We start from the raw sequence: 19,443 nt of genomic DNA on the forward strand, positions 1-19,443 counted from the left end.
CTCAGTTATTTGGGAAGGTGGAAAACCCTTGTCTTAAAATTGGTAATGGGACCAAAAAGAAACAACTCTGAAAATTAATGTGGTGGTATCTGTTGAGTTGCTTGGAGGTGTCCTCAGCAAGAGGCCAGGTTCTCAGCTGGGGGAACCATCTTGCGCAAGAAGAGAGGCAGCATGATCCCCACCTGAGGAAGGTCTGGGGCTGAGTTCTGGGATGGCTGGCAGCAGCCTTAGACCTGGCTCTGTGTGTGTATGTGTATGCGCATGTAGATGGGGGTGGGGGCAGTGCCTTAAAGGTCTTATGAAATATTCGAGGGTAATAGCTTCCCCAAAATATTAATTGAGCCTTTACTCCTTGATAAGTGGATTCTTATCCTGGAACAAGTGGAGTGGAAACAGGAGGCTGAACAAAATGACTTTCCAGGCCTGCTCCATCCACCTGTGGCACTCAAGCCTCAAGGCCTCCCCTCCCCTCCCCTCTCCTCCACTCTAGCCCGTGTTGAGTGAGTGATGTATCTGGTCATGTCATGTCACTGAGTTCAGGCTCCCCAGAGCACCCACAAGTCCTCTAGGATCTTCTCCATCTGGCTGGCCCTTCTATCTAACCTTCTCCTTCACCATCCCAAATACCTGGAAGGCTCTTCTGCTCTGCCACACTGAGTACCTATGGTTTCTAGAATGTGCTTCATGCCTCCCCACCATTGCTGTCACTGATTCCTCTGCCTGACAAACTCAAAACCCCTTCTCCAACTCTTAAAATGAGGGACTCTCATGCAGAAGTCCCCTCACTTCCCCCCCTTGCCCCCAGACAAGAATGCTCAATTCCACTTTGGGCCCTAATGGCTTCCCATGAAGACGTTCCTGGATGCTTCTACAGCTCTTTGTTTCATAGATATGAAGATACGCATGCCTCTCTGGTCCTGGGAAGCCCCTTGAGGAAAGACCCATTAATGAATGAATGATGTTTGACCCAGACATCTGTTTAGAGCTGTGTTTTGGGAGAGTCTCTCCACCTTGGGGGCCAAAGCCCAGAGAGGCAAGCCTTCCCCTCAGCACCACAATCCTCTAATTCCAACAGGTAAAAAATAACCAACCTCCTTGGTCCCAGAGCCCTCTAAGAAGTGGGACAAGCTCCCAGTGAGAGACAGGAGCTTGGCACTGCTGGGACGTGGAGGGCAGCCTCTTCCTTGAGGACCCAGAAGCCAAGAAAGAAAAGGCAGGAAGGAGGACAGGAGGAAGACTTTCTGGAAGCCGTCCACTTCAGGATGCAGTATCTTTTCATTTCATCTCCCTGAAAGCACTTCAAAGCAGATATTACTCTTCTCTCCACTTCTTAGAGAAGACTGGCATGGTGAGAGGACATGTTCAGGGGTCCACAGCACCTAAAGGAGGGCTGGTTTGGGCTGGCTGGCTGGTTGACTTGTTTTCAAGAAAGTGGAAGGTTGGGCTGGGGCATATTGTGACTGCCACCTTTGGATACCAGCTGAAGAGGAGTCCAACCTAAGCAGAGGAGAAGTGAGGTGCTCCCAGAATCGGGGTCACCTCCTGGTTGGACAGGCCAAGATTCCTGGGGCCCTACCACAAGTTTAGTTAGGCCTGGGGTGTGGAGACAAGTCATCCAGAACACTAGAGGGCAGTAGAAGGTTGTGTGGTAGGGTGGAGATTGGCCTGTAACTGATTTATGGGCTCATTTTATGTAGATGAGTTGGAAGGAGCCCCTTGCCTCCTCTTTGAACCCTGAACCCAGCCAGGTTCTCAGGCTGGGGAAGGTGCCCCAAATATCACCCTCTTTTCCTCACTCTGATTGCTATTGTTTCAGCTCTATCAGGCTGAAGAGACCAAAATAATTATGATCGAAAAAGCATGAAATGAGATCGATTTTCAGTCTAGATTTGTATGTTCCAATAACTCCTTGTTTACACCCCAAATTCCCTCTTGGAGCCTTGTGGCAGACGTCAGCCAGGAACGACACGGAGAGCTTGTTAAATGCATATTCCCACGCCCAACTTCAGATTTACTGAATCAGCATCTCTGGGCTGGGGCCCTGGAATCTGGATGTTAACAAGTTCCTGGGGCATTTTGATGTAGAGCCCATTAGGGAACTGCTGTTGGAGAAAGCCCCTTCCTCTTTTTGCTGAGGACAAAAAGCCCATTCCATCTCCCTTGCCTCCCTCTTGGTTTTGGAGTTTTCTTCCAAGGCACCCCTTTTTCCCAGCAGGACAGCCAGTGCCCTTGACTGGGTTTCCAGGGCTTTAATCTGCAGCAGCCATGACCTCAGAGAGGAGAATTCAGGTGGACAGCACGGCCCAGAAGCAGGTGCTCCCCTCGCACAGGCTCTGTGTCTTTGACCGTCAGCGGCAGGGCTGATTCCTCCCTCACCTGCAGCCTGCTCCATCACTGCCATGTCCTCCTGGGGCAGGGCAGCCTGACTGGCCATAGCTGGGGCAGGCTTTAGTTGGAGACATAAGAACATCTCTCTGAGTCAGGAGTTAGGAAAGAAGAGAGGGAGGAGGAAGAGGAAGGAGCAGTGAAGGAGGAGGGGGAAAGACGAGGAGGGGAGCAAGAAGAGGAAGAGGACAAGGAGGGGAGAGATGGAGGGCAGGAGGGGGAAGGAGGAAGAGAGGTGGAGAAGAGAGAGAAAGAAAGAGGAGGGGGAAGCAAGAGGAGACAGAACAATGGACTGAGAGAGTGCATTCACAGAGAAAGACTCAGGTCACCTGTGGAGCTACCTGGGGGAACTCAGACACTGGTCCATCCTATATATCTCCTGGCGGTTCCTGAGCCACAGCAGCACAGTTTAGCTCTGGTCTACTTGGAGAGACTACCTCGTCCAACTCCACTCACCCCAGCCCGGCACCCTGCCCAATCAGCGTGTGTCTACACCCCACAGGGCTCCCGTGTCCTGAACCTGGCACGAGCACTACCAATTATATGCTCATGGTGTCCCTGTGAAATTAGAAGTATTATCCTCATGTTTCAGATAGGTAAACTGAGGTTGAAAAGTTATGAAGCCTAAGGCCATGTTAGCCAGCAACAGACTAGACTGGATTTGAACCTTGTTTGTCTGACTATGAAACTCATGTTCTTAACCTCGACACCTCCCATAATCAGTTTTGAACTATTTTGACTAAAAAAAGAATGTTTCAGTTACCAGGGTTTGTTTTATTTGACCTTAGACTGCTGCAGTAATACCTAAGGTTTGGCTTAGTGCCTGGCACAAAGTAAGTATGCAATGATTGTCAGCTATTAGAATAATTAAAATGACTAGTTACGCCATAGTAACAGCTTCCAGTAAGTGTCCCGATGTTTGACAGGGGGCAGTTAAGCCTTCTGATGACAGGTGGATGCAAAATTTTGCAGGCTGGCTCCCTGCAGTCCTCCCCAGCACCTTCTGCGGCTTCATCCACCCTCACTCAGTAATGATAGTAATAGTAGCAGGAATGCCACTCCCACATCGCTGTAACAAAGGAGACCTTTTGGTGCAAATGTTAAGGACTCAGCTGCTAACTGAAAGGTTGATAGTTGGAACTCACCCAGCAGCTCTGAGGGAAAAGGACCTGTCAATCTGCTCCCATAAAAATTACAGCTTGGAAAACTCTACGAGGCAGGTCTACTCTCTCACATAAGTATTGACTCGATGGGACCCAACAACAACAACATTGCTATAACAATGTCAAGCCGCTTTCACCGCCCCAGTCTTATTTGATCCATACTACAAGCCAAGGTGGAGCGGGGGGGCAATACAGTCCGTCTCCAGTTCACCGATAGGAAAATTGAAGTCCAGAGGGGTCAAGTGACTCTCCCAAAGTCACACAGCCAGTTTGAAGCTGAGCCAGGACAAGTATTGTAAGCCCTCCCCCTCCTTATCGAGTGGGAGATGGGCATCTAGAAGTGGCAGGTGTGTAGAGCAGGGATGACCCTTTGAGAGCCCATCTCATCCAAATCTTTCATTTTACAGATGAGTGAGTGAGTAGAAGAGAAGAGAGGGTCACGACTTGTCCAAGTCCATCTGGTTGGGAGCAGAGCTGGGGGGAGCAACCACAGAGGGTGTACCTCCTACAACTGATGGTGTGTTAGGACCAAGGACAAGCAACAGCAAAGAAGACGCTTTGACACACATCCCCTTTACACACCGACATAATAAAACATGCAGCTCTCAGTCCTACTGCTGAAGACTGGAAAAGGAAGTGTGATCTAAAACATGGGCCCACTAGAAAGTCGAGAAAAAGGTGGCCAGCACCTGGAGGGGAGAGATTTTGAAACCAGCTGACCTGCTACTTCTTAACCAAGTAACTTTGGGCAAATGACTTCACCCCACTGAGCCTCAGTTTCCTCATCTGCAAAATGGAAATAACAATGGCTACCTGGCACAGGTATTCAAGGATTAGATGTATGCGAAGTACTTAGTTCAGGCCTGGGCCAAGGTAAGTGCTCAGTGAGTGAAACTCTTATTATAATGTTGTCAGCGTTATTATCAGCATGTATTCGTGTCTCCTCCTAGCATCCAGTGGAGTTGTGGGCACCAAAGAGGGCAGGAACTGTATCATCTCTGCACCCCTGATGCCCAGCACAATGGCTGGCACAAAGCCAGCACTTGGTAAAGGCCAGTTGAGTTGAACTCAAGAACTTGTTACTCTCATTGTTAGGTGGCACCCTGTACTCTCTCGAATCATCTGAGTATCAAATGCCTGTGGGGCAGACAGGGCAGGTAGTATTATCCTTCCATTTTATAGCTGAAGAATAAACTGAGGGAGAGATGAGACTCTGTCACATGGTTGAGTTGAGATGGGACCAAGCTCTTTAGACTCCAGGTGACATGGTCCCTGTGTGTGAAAAAGATCCCTGGGTGGTGCAGAATTTGCACTTTACTACTAGCCTAAAGGTTGGTGGTTTGAACCCACCCATCACTTCTGAAGAAGAAAGGTCTGGCTACTGCTACCGTAAGAATTACAGCCAAGAAAACACTATGGAACAATTCTACTCTGTAACACATGAGTCGCCCTGGTTTTGGTGTGTGGAAATGATCCCCAGGAAGCTGAAGGTGTTGCAATGAGCTGAATCAGGAAATCCCTGGGGAGTGAGGCTGGCCCACAGGGACACCCCCCCTTCATCAAGTCCCAGCATTTCTTGCCCATAGATTCTGAAAGGGCTTCAAAGGGTGATTGAGCCTCGGTCATTAGGTCACACCGATATTGGCCCATCTTCCTGCCCAGGCTCAGCACTGCATCTCCATCCGAGGTAAAGCCAGATCCTGGCCTTCAGAAGGGACCTTGGGAGCCATACAATTTCAGCGCATTCAGACAGGCTGCCTGGGGCACTCATAGGAGCTGGAAACAAGAGGCCGTGCCTGGCTGCAGGACACCGAACCAGCATCCTGGCAGGCTGGCAGCCTCACTGACAGATTTACTACTCAGTTTTATGACTTCCAAGCTTAGTCACTGCTTAAATCAATCTGCCTAGAGACCAACACATAGCAAAGCCGTGACCTAGATGCTTAAAATGGGAAAGGCGCACCCCGCCCTCAGCAGACCAGGCCTCGGAGCCAAGTTCAGGGATGCGGGAGGCAACAAGGCTGGGGTCAGGCTGGATCTCGGTGACCCAGACAGTTGCCCTTTATTAAGTCACCACTCCCCAGTTTTGAGGGTATAGGAAACAGATTCCTGCTGCCACCAGAGGCAGCCCAACACATGCCAAGGGCATTGGAATCCACTGTTCCCCAGACCTTCCTGGAGAGCTGAGCCTGAGAGGTGGCAGGGGGCAGTTGGTGCACCTTCTGGCTGGCAAAGCTTCTGCTGCACACTTCCTCCTTGATTTCAGGTCACAAGCTGAAGATGGAAGCCCAGACCCAGAGCCAAGGCAGTTCAACCCCGGGTTCCTATTCCTATGGCTTCCAACCCCCATTCTCTCCCTCCCTGCACATCTAGTTAAAGCCAGCAGCCTCTCCAGAGTCTCTCTAGCCTCTACCCAGGTCTGCAGTCCATCAGCCACTTTGGGCTGGAGCAAATAGAGTGGGCATAGCACCTCTGTCCAGCTGTGTGTGATTGAGCCCTGGGGAGAAGGAGGAACCCTAACTATGGAACAGCTTCTCATGCTCTCTGAGGCTGCCAGGACATGGGAACCCTCTTCTTGCTTGTTAGATCTTCCCCCAGCTCATTTAGGGTTCCTTATGCAACAGTTAAGCACTCAGCTACTAACAACAAGGCTGGCAGTTTGAACCCCCCCAGCAACTCTGTGGGAGAAAAGACCCGGTGATCTGCTCCCATAAAGATTACAGCCTAGAAAACCGTATGGAGCAGTTCTCCTCTGTCACATGGGGTCACTATGAGTGGAAATAGACTTGAGGGCACCTAACAACAATAACCCTTTACGCAAAAGGTCCCTGTATGGCACAAATGGTTTGCACTCATCTACTAAAGGTTGGCCATTTGAACCCACCCGATGCTGCCATGGAAGAAAGGTCTGGCGATCTGCTTTGTAAAGATTACAGCCAAGAAAACCTTATACAGCAGTTCTACTCTGCGATATATGGCGTTGCCATGAGTCAAAATCAAATTGATGGCAACAGGTTTGATTTCGGTTTTACCCCTTATACACAGTCCCTGGGCCCCTTACCACTTACATGCTTGGCTGTTAACCAAAAAGTTAGATATTCGAGTCTACCCACAGGCACCTCAGAAGAAAGGCCTGGTGATCTACTTCTGAAAAATCAGCCACCGAAAACCCTATGGAGCACAGTTCTGCTCTGACACACATGGGGTCGCCATGAGCAGTGGTCAACTCAATGACAACTGATTTGTGTTTTTTGTTGTTGTTATAATTGTATATTTATTTGTGAGTTTATTTCTTTAATGCCAGCCTTGCTCACCAGGCTGTAAACAGCATGAAGGAAGGGCCCATGTCTGATTGGGTCAGTGCATTATTGCCCAGTGCTTAGCACAGTACCTGAAATGTTCACCTGTTAGATGAGTGAATGATCCCATTCAGACTCCTGAGCTTGACTATCCTCACATGAAATGTGAAATAATAATATATACTTTAAAGAGCTTTTTGTGAGATTTAAAGAAACCTGTTAGGAAATGCCTTTCATGGAGCCTGGAATGGTGTGAGTGCATGGTACGTGGTATATACGCCCAGTAAAAAACAAACCAAGCCAGTTGCTACGTAGTGGATTCCAACTAATGGTGACCTCATGTGTGCATAGTAGAACTGCACTCCCTAGGATTTTCAAGGCTGTGACCTTTTGGAATAAGATTGCCAGGCCTTTCTTCTGAGGTATCTTTAGGTGAGTTTGAACAACCAACCTTTTGGTTAGTAATTGAGTGCTTAATTGTTTGTGCCACCCAGTATTCCATAATCCTAGTACTCTATCTTAAATTCTTACCATTGGGTGTTTAAGCATGCAGAGCCTAGGAGATGTTCAAAGCAGATCTGTACTTTTAGTTCTATGTGGGATACAGCAATGCAAGGAGAGTCTGTGTGGGTGGAGAGCTGAACCTGGTAGCTTCTCTTTCTAGCTTATTTCTCATCTCCTCATTGGGCACTAGGGCCTTCCTTCTAATTTTCTGGGGCTCCCCACTCTGCTGCTTCTCTCTAGCCACTAGGGAAGCCCCTCTGCTTTGGACCCCCTCTATCTTCACTCCCTTTTCCTCATACCCCCTCAGTCTCTCTGACTCAGGCTGTTAGTCAGTGAGGACATACTGGTAAGGCCTTGCTATGGGTTGGATTGCATCCCCTCAAAAGATAGGTCCAAGTCCTAAACCTTGGTACCTGTGAATGTGAACTCATTTGGAAGTAGGGTCTTTGCTAAAAGTCAAACCAAACTCATTGCCATTTGCAGATGTAACTATTTAGGTTAAGACGAAGCCATTAGCTGCCAAGGAGATAAAATACTTAGGAATAAATCTAACCAGGTGTGTAAAAGACCATGCAAAGAAATTACAAAACATTACTGCAAGAAACCAAAAAAGACCTATGAAAGTGGAAAAACATACTATGCTCATGGATAGGAAAACTCAACATTGTGAAAATGTCAGCACTACCCAAAGCAATCTACAAATGCAATGCAATCCCCATCCAAATTCCAACAGCATTCTTTAACAAGACGGAGAAACTAATCATCCTGGATAAGTAAAGCATTATTCAAGAAGAAGAGCAAAGTGGGAGATCACAGTACCTGATCTTAGAACCTACTATACAGCCATGGTAGTCAAAACAGCCTGGTACTGGTACAACAACAGACGCATAGACCAATGGAACAGAATTAAGAACCCAGACAGAATCCATTCACCTGTGAGCAGCTGATATTTGACAAAAGCCCAAAGTTAAATGGGGAAAAAAACAGTCTCTTTAACAAATAGTGCTGGCATAACTGGATGGCCACGTGTAAAAAAATGAAACGGTATCTATACATCACGGCATGCACAAAAACTAACTCAAAATGGATCAAAGACCTAAATATAAAACCTAAAATGATAAAGATCATGAAAGTAAAAATAGGGACAACACAAGGGGCCCTAATACATGGTATAAACAGAATAAAAACCATAGCTAAGAATGTACAAACACCAGAAGAGAAACTAGGTAACTGGGAACTCCTAAAAATTGCATACTTATGCTTATCAAAAGACTTCACCAAAAGAGTAAAAAGAGAACCTAAGCCTGGGAAAAAATTTGGCTATGACATATCTGACAAGGGTCTAACCTCTAAAGTCTACAAAATACTTCAACACCTCAGCAACAAAAAGACAAATAATCCAATTTAAAAATGGGCAAAAGATATAAACAGACACTTTACCGAAAAGGACATTCAGGTGGCTGACAAACACATGAAGACTGAGAGGTTAGTGGTTTGAAGACACAGCCACTTTGTGGGAGAAAGAGGTAGCAGTCATCTCAAAAGACTCAGATCCAGACACTTCGCCAAAGAGGACATTCAGGCAACCAACAAATACAGGAAAAAGATGCTCAGGTTCATTAGCCATTAGGAAGATGAAAATCAAAACCTCAGTGAGATATCATCTCACCCCTGCAAGAATAGCATTAATGAAAAAATTCAGAAAACAATAAATGTTGGCAAGGTTGCGGGGAAATTGGAACTCTCGTGCACTACTGGTGGGAATGTGAAATGGTACAATCACTATGGAAAATGGTATGGCACCTCCTTAAAAATCTAGAAATAGAAATAGCATATGATCCAGCAATCTCTCTCCTTGGAATATACCCAAGAGAAATAAGAACCATCTCACGAATAGACATATACATACCCATGTTTATTGCAGCATTATTCATAATAGCAAAAAATGGAAACAACCTGTATGCCCACCAACAGATGAATGGATAAGCACGGTACACACACACAATGAAATACTTCTCAACAATAGAAAACAATAATGAATCCAGAAAACATCTCACAACATAGATGAATCTGGAGGACATTATGCTCAGTGAAATAAGTCAATCACAAAAGGACAAATATTGTATGAGACCACTATTATAAAAACACAAGAAAAGGTTTATACACAAAAAAACATTCTTTGATGGTTACAAGGGTGAGAAGGGATGGGGTAGGAAAATCACTAACTAGAAAGTAGGCAAGTGTCAACTTTGGTGAAGGAAAAGACAACACACAACATGGGGGAAGTCAGTACAACTAGACCAAGGCAAAGTCATAGAAGCTTCCTAAAAAAAAACAAACCAAACCCATTGCCATCGAGTAGATTTTGACTCATAGCAATCCTATTGGACAGAGTAGAACTGCCCCATAGAGTTGCCAAAGAGCTCCTGGTAGATTCGAACTGCTGACCTTTTGGTAAGCAGCCATAGCTCTTAACCACTACATCACCAGGGTTTCCAGAAGCTTCCTAGACATATCCAAACACCTTGAGGGACTGAGATGTTGGGGCTGAGGGCTGGGGAACATAGTCTCGGGTGACATCTAGGTCAACTGTCACAACATATTTCATAAGAAAAGTTCTCCATCCAACTTTAGTAAGTAGTGTCTGGGGTCTTAAATGCTTGTGAGTGGCCGTCTAAGATACATCTATTGGCTCTATTCCATCTGGAGCAAAGGCGAATGAAGAAAACCAAAGACACAAGGAAAATATTAGCTTAAAGGACTAAAGGATCACATGAACCACAGCCTCCATCAGCCTGAGCCCAGAAGAACTAGACGATGCCCACCTACCACCACCAACTGCTCTGACAGGGATCACAATAGAGAGTCTTGGACAGGGTAAAAGAAAAATGTAGAACAAAGACTAGTGTGACAGAGACTAGAGGAACCCATGAGACTTGGCCACTGGACACCCTGCTGCTCAGAACTGAAGCCACCCCCAAAGCCCACTTTTCAGACAAAGGTTAGACAGGCCTATGAAACACGTGTGAGGAACGTGCTTCTTAGTTCAATCAAGTATATGAGACCAAATGGGCAAGACGAGAAGATAGCCAGGGACAGGAAAACTGGACACATGGACAAGGGGGTCCCGAGGTAAAAAGAGGAAGAGTGCTGTCACATTGCTGGGATTGCAACCAATGTCACAAAACAATATATATGTTTTTGAACAAGAAACCAACTTGAGCTATAAACTTTCGCTAAAGCACAATAAAATGAAAACAAACAAAAAAAGATGAAGTCATTAGAGTGGGCCCTAATCTCTTTATTGCTGTTTTTAGATGCCATCAAGTTGATTTCAACTCGTAACAACCCTCATTTGACACAGTAGAACTGCCCCATAGGCTTTTCTAGGCTGTAATCTTTAAGGAGCACATCGCCAGGTCTTTCTCCCGCAGAGCAGCTGGGTGGGTTCAGTTTGCCAACCTTTCAGTCACCAGTTGAGCATCTCCAGAGCTCTTATCTCTTTATCACTGGTGTCCTTGTAAGAAGAAGAAAAAGACGCAGAGGGAAGTTGGCCATGTGAGATGAAGACAAGAGATTGGAATTATTCCGCTAAAAGCCAAGGAAAGCCCAGGGCTACCAGAAGCTGGAAGAGACAAGAGAGGATCTTCCCCTAGAGACTTTGGAGACAGCTTGGCCCTGCTGACACCTTGATTTTGGACTTGTGGCCTCCAGAACTGTGAGAGAATAAATTTCTGTCATTTTAATCCCCGTAGTTTATGGTACTTTGTTACAGCAGACCTGGGAAATGACTGCAAACCTCATCATGATTAAAATAGTGAAATCTTCCCATATCATATGGTAAAAAGTATGAGTTAATGAGATCACACACAGCACCCAATGACATTGCTGAGAGGAGGGTCCAGGCTGAGAGTGGTGCTGGAGAGGAAGCTGACGACCTCAGCCATGCTGAGTGGATGGAGGGATCGAGGGTGACTGCCCACCCCTCTGGAGCAGCCCAGCCTTGGTGGGTGCAGCCGAGCAGATGGTGGGGCAGGTAGCCGTGGTGGCCGAGGCTCTCGGCATCCAGATCACACGGACACACTGGCATGTAGGGCGCGTGCTCCCAACCAGTAAGAGTGGGAAGGCTGCCCTGCTGCCCGTACCTTGGATTAATCAGCAAGCACAGCATGCGCTGGTTTGCACTGAGCAAGCTACGCGTGGGCTTAATTGTATTTACTTGCTAATCTGTGGTGACCACTTTCACATGGGTGTCACCACATCTTTGCTGTGATGGGGGACAGGTGAAATTGTGCACTGCAGATTGGTGGGAAGGCACAATTGGGCCCCCAGGGACCTTGCTTATTGGGTAATCCAGCCCTGGCCACAACAGAGTACCAGTAACTGCCAGTCTCAGGCAGTTCCCTATGCAAACCGTGGCTCAGGTACAGCGTCCTAGCTAGTGGCAGCCCACTCAAAGAAAAAAAATCACCTATGCATGATTTGGGAATTACTGGAAGGATTCAATGCCTAGTTTGTGTTACAACGTTTATCACAAACAGTGTTAGCATAAATAGTTGTGTTAGAGAATAAAAGGTAATATCATTTAAAACGTCTGATTTGTGTGCTAATTTATATGATGGTCCAGGTTTACATCTTTCGCACATCACCTGGCACTTTGCTCTTCACAGGGGCCCTCTCCAGGTCACCGGTCACTAAATTCCACCTGGCTTTGTCCGTGCTCTGGCTGGGGCACCTGCAAGCCAGTCAGGCCTTTGCCTGGACCCAGTGAGGCCTTCTTTTGCAGAGCACTGATGAGTTTTATGCTAAGTGTCCCCCTGTTTTCCAGCTTAAGCCCCAATTCCTCAGACTTCCTTTTGCTTTCCTGGCTTTGGCATACACTAGCCCCCAGCACAGGCCAGAAAGGAAAGTCCTCCCACCCACCCCAGGAAGGCATGGCCCTGGGTATTATACTTCATATTTCCGCCATGTTCTTCCCTTCCGGCTGTTGTTGAGTGTTGCTCCTGGCTGGGTAGAGTGTTCCGAAAAAGACGGTGAACCAGCCCAGGGGAGGTCATTCCCCAGAAGCCCTACCTGATCACAGGGAGAAGAGCACAGGAGCTAGCTTGGTGGGTGCAGATTCAGGTCGCTTTTTGAGATTAGAATCTGGATGTCAGGGCTGCTAATCCGTCCTCGAATCACTCCTAGCTCAACCCACATGGAATTAAGTCCAGAATTAAAATTCAGAGCTAGTGCTGGGCTCGAAGGGCAGACTTAACTCTTTCCCTCAGGGAAGAAGAAAAGCCGAGGGCTGGCTTGAGAAGAGTGGCCGCGGAGGGGCCGCTGGGCTGATGGACTGGCTGCTGCGTGTTAAGGGGACACAGGGCCCCTGCCAGCAAGGCGTTTACAAATGTAATGGGGGAGCCTGGGAGTGGCACAGGGGGCTAAGGAACCCTCAGATAGGAAAGAGCTTCCTCCCCATCTGTTCCCTCCTGTCAGCCTAGGGTCCCTGTCCTCCCATCCTCGTAGCTGCCTCCTGCCCCTTAGCCTTGCTTTAGGTAGCTGCCTGTTTCTTTCCCATTTTCTGTAATGCAGGGCTGCCCATGGCCATGGCGCAGAAATGTAGAAGCAGAGAGATCCAGATTGGCAGGCTGGCCCACCCTTTAGTAGCCCACCAAGGCCTGCTTCTCACTCCACTCAGGCATACCCTTAGGCTACCGCCTGGCCACATTTTTTGTCCAGCTCCGTGGGTGTTCCTAATGTATAATCCGAACATGGGGGACCCTGTATGTGCGGGGCTCACTCACGAGGGGGGGTGGCATAATGGAATGGTTAGTTCTGGGAGAACTGTTTGGATTCAAATCCCAGCTCCACCTTTCAGGAGCTCTATGATTCCAGACAACACAGTTCACTTCCTTATGCCTCACTTTCTTCATCTGTAAAATGGGAAGAAAAATCATCCCTACCTTTTGGTGGTGTTCCAAGGATTACACGAGTTAAGACCGTAAAGCACAGGATCAGGCTTATCACTGGCATTCAGTTATGTTGATTATGACATCATAATTAATTATAATTCCTCACAGGAGGGCCCCTGTGGCTTCTATTGGTTTCTTTGTCTGCTAAAAGAGATGACGCTTGCAAGGTGCTGGTTGGCCCAGCAAGCCCAGAGTAGGTCCTTTCTCTTCTCTTTGGAGAGAATGTCCTTTTCCCTCATTGTTGGTTGTGTAGAGACTTGGCGTTAATCAGTAAAGCTGTAGAAATATAATCAGGAGGGGAGACACCTTTGTCTAAAGTGCAGCACTGTCTAGAAAGGCCCAGCCATTGGGGGCAGGCCCAGCTTGGTCTCAGGGTTGGGAGTGGAGATTGTTACCCTGAGGTGTGGCCTTCTAAAGGTCACACAGGCCCTTTCAGTCCTAAAAGTTAGCCTTTTCATGTCATAGTCCCCACTGCTGAGGGTCTCAGGAAGAACTCCCAGAGGAAAACCCCCAGCCCGGGACACCACCACAGCCTGAGATGGACACCCAATTTTCAGCTGTCCCTTCCCTCCAAGGGAGCACTACTCTCTCTCCTGACTTGGGGATAACTTCTGTCTGCTTTTTCTCTGGGCACCCTACCTATGCTGGTAGTCCAGGGTCCCTCCTACAGGCTAACAGCCCCCCATCATTTCTGCCATGAGACCCAGGTGTCCTCCTGCGTAAGAAGCTCCTCAGTATCCCAAGTGGCATGTCATCTGACGCCCTGGGCCTGTGACCTCAGCTGACCCATAAATGCCTGGTGTTCTGGGTATTCATCAATAGGAGCAAGCTGCCAATTGCCCCTCAGTCCTGGCTTCACCTACCAGGAGGGGGTCCAGAAAATCTGATAAATAAAACCCATCAGGGAGTCCTGACTGGGGCACTGGTCAGAAGCTTGTGCTAGAAGCAGCAACGTTACAATTAAGTAAACGGATGACCTCAATTCAGAGACAATGTTTGTCGAATTGAATCTGCTGCGGGTTAACTTAACTTATCCGAGTAAAAACGATATTTGGGATTAAGTCTTCACGGCGCTGAATGCATTACTGGATTCCTGCTTCTCGTCATTAAAAAGGGGACGTAACCTTCACTAAGGCGGTCTGTGGGGACCGGGACAGCTGGGATAGCTGCGGAGTGCTGACTGACCACAGGGGATTAAGTCTAAACACAATTCATTTCACACTGAAAATAAGCTGATTTGTTATTGTTGTCAAATAAGCCTTATTTAAAACTGGCTGTCGCTTAGTGTGGGATCTTCAGGAGTGGTACAGGGCAAAGCTTTGACTTTCCTGGCTTGGCAGCCTACAAAGCTGCTTTCCAACAACTGCTCCTTCTGGCTTCATATACGGGAATAACACGGAGTGCCTCTCTGCTGTCTGGTCCCTGGAGAAGGCCCAGAAGGTATAGCCCCAGGGGGCTGTTGAGTGTTTGGCAGCTTTGGGCTCTGTTGCTAAGTTGCAGGGGACACTGTACCCAGGTTAGGTGGGCGTGGCTAGGCCTCTGGGGCCGTCCTTTGCTCTGAACCCCATCAGCCCTTCTGTAACCCCTCAGGGCAGTAATCTTTCCAGACTGTACATGACTTCCCATGGAGATGCCCCCGCCTCCTCCTTTCCCATGCTCTCCACTGGGCCCACTAGAGACCCTGTCTTAGTTCTAGAAAAAGTCGGCATTTCTCAAAGTATGGTCTGGGCACACTTGGGATTCTCCTAGGCCCTTTCAAGAGATCCACAAGGTCAAAACCACTCTTATAACAATATTAGGGCATAATTTGCCCTTTCCCCTTTCATTCTTTCATGAGTGTGTAGAGGAATTTTCCAGAGGGCTACTGATGTGTGATGATGTCATCATCTGATGGCTGATGGAATGTGAGCTTGTATATTCTTGTGTTTTAAACTTATTTCAGTTTTAATTTTGAATATGGAAAATACTGCTGGATGTTGTTGTTAGGCGCTGTCAAGTCGGTTTCAACTCATAGCGACCCTATGCTCAACAGAACGAAACACTGCCTGATCCTGCACCACCCTCACAACTGCTGCCATGCTTGAGCCCTCTGTCACAATGTGTCAATCCATCTCATTGAGGGTCCAAGCATGATGTCCTTCTCCAAGGACTGATCCCTCCTGATGACATGTCCAAAGTATGTGAGACGCGGTCTTGCCATTCTTGCTTCTAAGAGGCATTCTGGTTGTGCTTCTTCCAAGACAGATTTGTTGGTTCCTTTGGCAGTCCATGGTATATTCAATATTCTTTGCCAGCACCACAATTCAAAGGTGTCAGTTCTTCAGTCTTTCTTATTCATTGTCCAGCTTTGCATGCATATGAGGCAATTGAAAACACTATGGCTTGGGTCAGGCACATCTTAGATATCTTCGCTTTTCAGCACTTGAGAGAGGTCTTTTGCAGCCAATTTGCTCAATGCAACGCGTCTTTTGATTTCTTGACTGCTGTTTCGATGGGTGTTGATTGTGGATCCAAGTAAAACGAAATCCTTGGCAACCTAAATCTTTTGATAGATATAACCCACAAATGCAGAAGCTATTTGCGAGTCCTTAATAATGTTTTTTTGAAAATGCCCTCGTGGTGCAGTGCTTAAGAGCTCAACTGCTAACCAAAAATTCAGCAGTTGGAATCCACCAGCCACTCTTTAGAAACCCTGTGGGGCAGTTCTACTCTGTCCTACAGGGTTGCTATGAGTCAGGATCGACTCAACAGCAATGGATTTTTGGATTTAATAATGTTTTAAAGGAGCCCTGGTGTTGCAATGGTTAAGCACTCAGCTGCTAACTGAAAGCTCTGGGGTTTGAACCCACCAGCGGCTCCGTGGGAGAAAAAGTCCCGGCCATCTGTTACTGTGAAGATTACAGACTAGGAAACCCTATGGGGAAGTTCTACTCTGTCATACAGGGTTGCTGTGAGTCAAAATCAATTGGACAGTGAACAACAATAACGTTTTAAGGAGCCCTGGTGGCGCAACAGTTAAACACTCAGCTGCTAACTGAAGTACTCAGCTGCTAACCAAAAGGTTAGCTGTTTGAACCCACCCAGCAGCACTGAGGGAGAAAGTTCTTGCAATCTATGCCCGTAAATATCAAAGCCTAAAAAACTCTATGCGGCAGTTCCACTCTGTCACGTGGGGTTGCTGTGAGTTGAAATCAACTCTACGGCACCTGGCAACAACAACATTTTAAGACTATAAAGGAATATTGAGACCAAAATGTGTGAGGCCCTCTGTTGTAGATCTTTCTTGATTCCTTCCCACCAGCGAACCCCCCGGGCCCCAGGGACATGTTAGGTGACACAATCACTTGAACTAAGGTGTTCTTGTCCTATAAAAGTTTATATGTTGCTCCTTTTACACAGGAAACCCTGGTGGCATAGTGGTTAAGTGCTACAGCTGCTAACCAAAAGTCGGCAGTTTGAATCCCCCAGGCGCTCCTTGGAAACTCTACGGGGCGGTTCTACTCTGTCCTGTAGGGTTGGAATTGACTCGGCAACAGCGTTGGGTCGGCTAGCTCTGGTGGCAGTGGTATATTTGAAAGGGCAGAGACTTTGAACAGATTTGGCTTCACAACCTGGCTTCTCTGCTTTCAAATCTAGGTGACGTCCACATGAGTGTCAATGAGGAGACCAGTTAGGACACTGCTGTAGTAGCCAAGGTGAAACATGGCATGATACAGCAAAACGCCGTAGGAGTTGCCTGGAGACGTCTGTGCTCTTTCTGCACAGTTCCTCTTCCTTGCTTCGCCTTTTCTCTTTCTTTTAACCTACAGTCACTAAAAGCGTCTTTATTTTTTGGGCAATTCTGCTTCTGCCCCCAGCTCTCATACTCCTCTCAGTGTGAAGGAAGCTAAGTGGTTAGTCAAGGCAGCCACTTCTGGTTCCTCAGGGGTGCCCTTGGGGGTGTCTCCCACCCCCAGTCCCTCCACTCCAGCCTTACCCAAGTATTCACTGAAAGATACCAGCTGTTGGTGAGGGTGTCACTGCCAAGAGAATATGAGCAGACGCAGTCATTACAAAACTTGCCCCTGATCTTTCCTATCTGCCCACGACCCTCGCCCAGTCTGGGCAGCTGGACAATCACCTCAAGGGAGGATCGTTTCAGCACAATGCAGAGAAGAAGAGTTAAATTCTTGGCTTTTGAGTTTCGAAAGCCAAGGTCCAAGTATGAGACAGAAGGTTTGGAAGAACGCATGATCAATCCAAGCTGCTTTTCCTGCCCAGGAGAAGGTAGTACGTGGTACGGGGCAGAACAGCGTGTGTGGTGTTACAAAATGATCCCAAACCCAATGATTTCAGGGTTGCCAAGAGCAAAGGATCAGAGGGGGTCCTGAAACTATAACTCCTTCCCTCCACAAGTGAACATTTCCAGAGACCTTGGATAGGGTGCTGGATTTAGGGAAACCTTTTTATAGAATGGAGATTGGGAGTGCTCTTATTTGGAATTTAAGGCACAAGTCGTCATCAGATAACAACTGAGCAGTAAGTGTTTTCGAGTTTATAAAATAATCTCACGTTTTACCTAAAAGTGAAGTGAAATTAAAAAAAAAAAAAGACTTTCCCTGAGAAATTATCACCCTGTGCATTTGAAGTTGATTTATTCTAAAGTAGTGTGAACTGCAAGATCTTTTTGAAAAGCTTTCTGGCAGTATCTACAATAATTTTAAACACACATTTCCTGGGCCTCAGCCATCAATCCCACTCACGGGTCTATGTCCCAGAGAACCCAAACCCCAGTACATCAGGAGAGATATACAGTAATTATTACGGGGCTGTTTATAATAATAGCAAGAGAAAAACAAAACTGGAAACAGTCTGAATGTCCGTCAACAGGAGAACCGTCGATAAATTCATAGGACAGCCACACGATGGAAGGAAACACAGCTGTTGAAAAAGAATGAGTCAGACCCATATCTCATGAGCTGGAACAATGGCCAGGATATATTGTTAAATTCCCAAAGAAAGTTTAGGAATAATATGTGTCCCAGTTTTGTCTGGGAGGGGGAGGGGAAGGGGCAGTAGCTGAATGTGTTTTCATAAGCAAAAAAAAAACAAACAAAAACAAAACTCATTAATGATATACATTAAAATAGTAATCCTTAGAAGAGTTGGATTGGAAGGAGAGAGGGGAAGTTTCAGGGGGAGGTGAAGCTAAAGGGAAGAGGTGGCTTTGAGAAGTTCCCTCCACCAGGTGAACCTTGGACTTAGACTGGAAGGAAAAGGCTGAGGGATTTCCAAGCTCTGCAGTTGGGGCTGGGCAGTGGAGAGCAGATTACTGACGTTCCCCAGACTTCTTCAACCCTGGAGTTTAGACAAGAGGCACCTGGACACGATTTCCTCACTCAGTGCCTGCCAGAGAGGTTTCTACATCACACTCCCTCAGGGCCCTGGCCAGAACCCTGGTGGACTTGGGCTTGTGTCATTCAGCATAAAAAATATTAAATGAACAGTGACTCTCTGCAAAGAAGTGGCAAATTTCCACTGGGGAGAATTTATTTTCCACTTGGAAAGCTAATGAAAACCAGCCATGATGAAAAACCCAGCCAAAGAGAAGTTAGGGTTGTATTCCTTTCATAGGAAAATGACACCAAGTTTGGGGTTGGGTTCTTTTTGTTTGTTTTAATTTAATTTTGTTGTTGTAGAGAATATACACAGCAAAACGTATACCAATTCAACTGTTTCTACATGTATAATTCATTGACACTGATTACATTCTTCAACTTGTAAAACCATTCTAAACCTCCTTTTCTGAGTTGTTCCTCCACCATCGACATTAAACTCAGCACCGCCTAAGATTCCTATCTAATCTTTCCAGTTGCTCTTGTCACTTTAATCCCACATAGATAGTTCTTAAAAACGCATAATGCTCAAGGCAGATGTTTTTTTTACTAGTTAAACTAAACTATTGTTTGGTTTTAAGAAGATTTCAGGGGATAATTTTTGGTTTCAGTTTTAAAGATTATCTCAGGGCAATAGTTTCAGGGGTTCATCCAGCCTGCATGGCTCCAGAAAGTCTGGAGTTCACGAGAATTTGAAATTCTGTTCTGCATTTTTCCCCTTCTGATCAGGGTTCTTCTATAGAATCTTTGATCAAAATGTTCA

The 19,443-nt window shown here is 46.8% G+C and overlaps 1 long non-coding RNA gene across 2 annotated transcripts in view; it reads right to left on the reverse strand.

Annotated features, from left to right (window-relative positions):
- Nucleotides 1-19,443, reverse strand: part of LOC126059593 (uncharacterized) — a 132,941-nt gene that overhangs the window by 35,860 nt on the left and 77,638 nt on the right. The window lies entirely within an intron of this gene.

Source organism: Elephas maximus, chromosome 16 (assembly GCF_024166365.1).
Source record: "Elephas maximus indicus isolate mEleMax1 chromosome 16, mEleMax1 primary haplotype, whole genome shotgun sequence".
NCBI classification, from domain to species: domain Eukaryota; kingdom Metazoa; phylum Chordata; class Mammalia; order Proboscidea; family Elephantidae; genus Elephas; species Elephas maximus.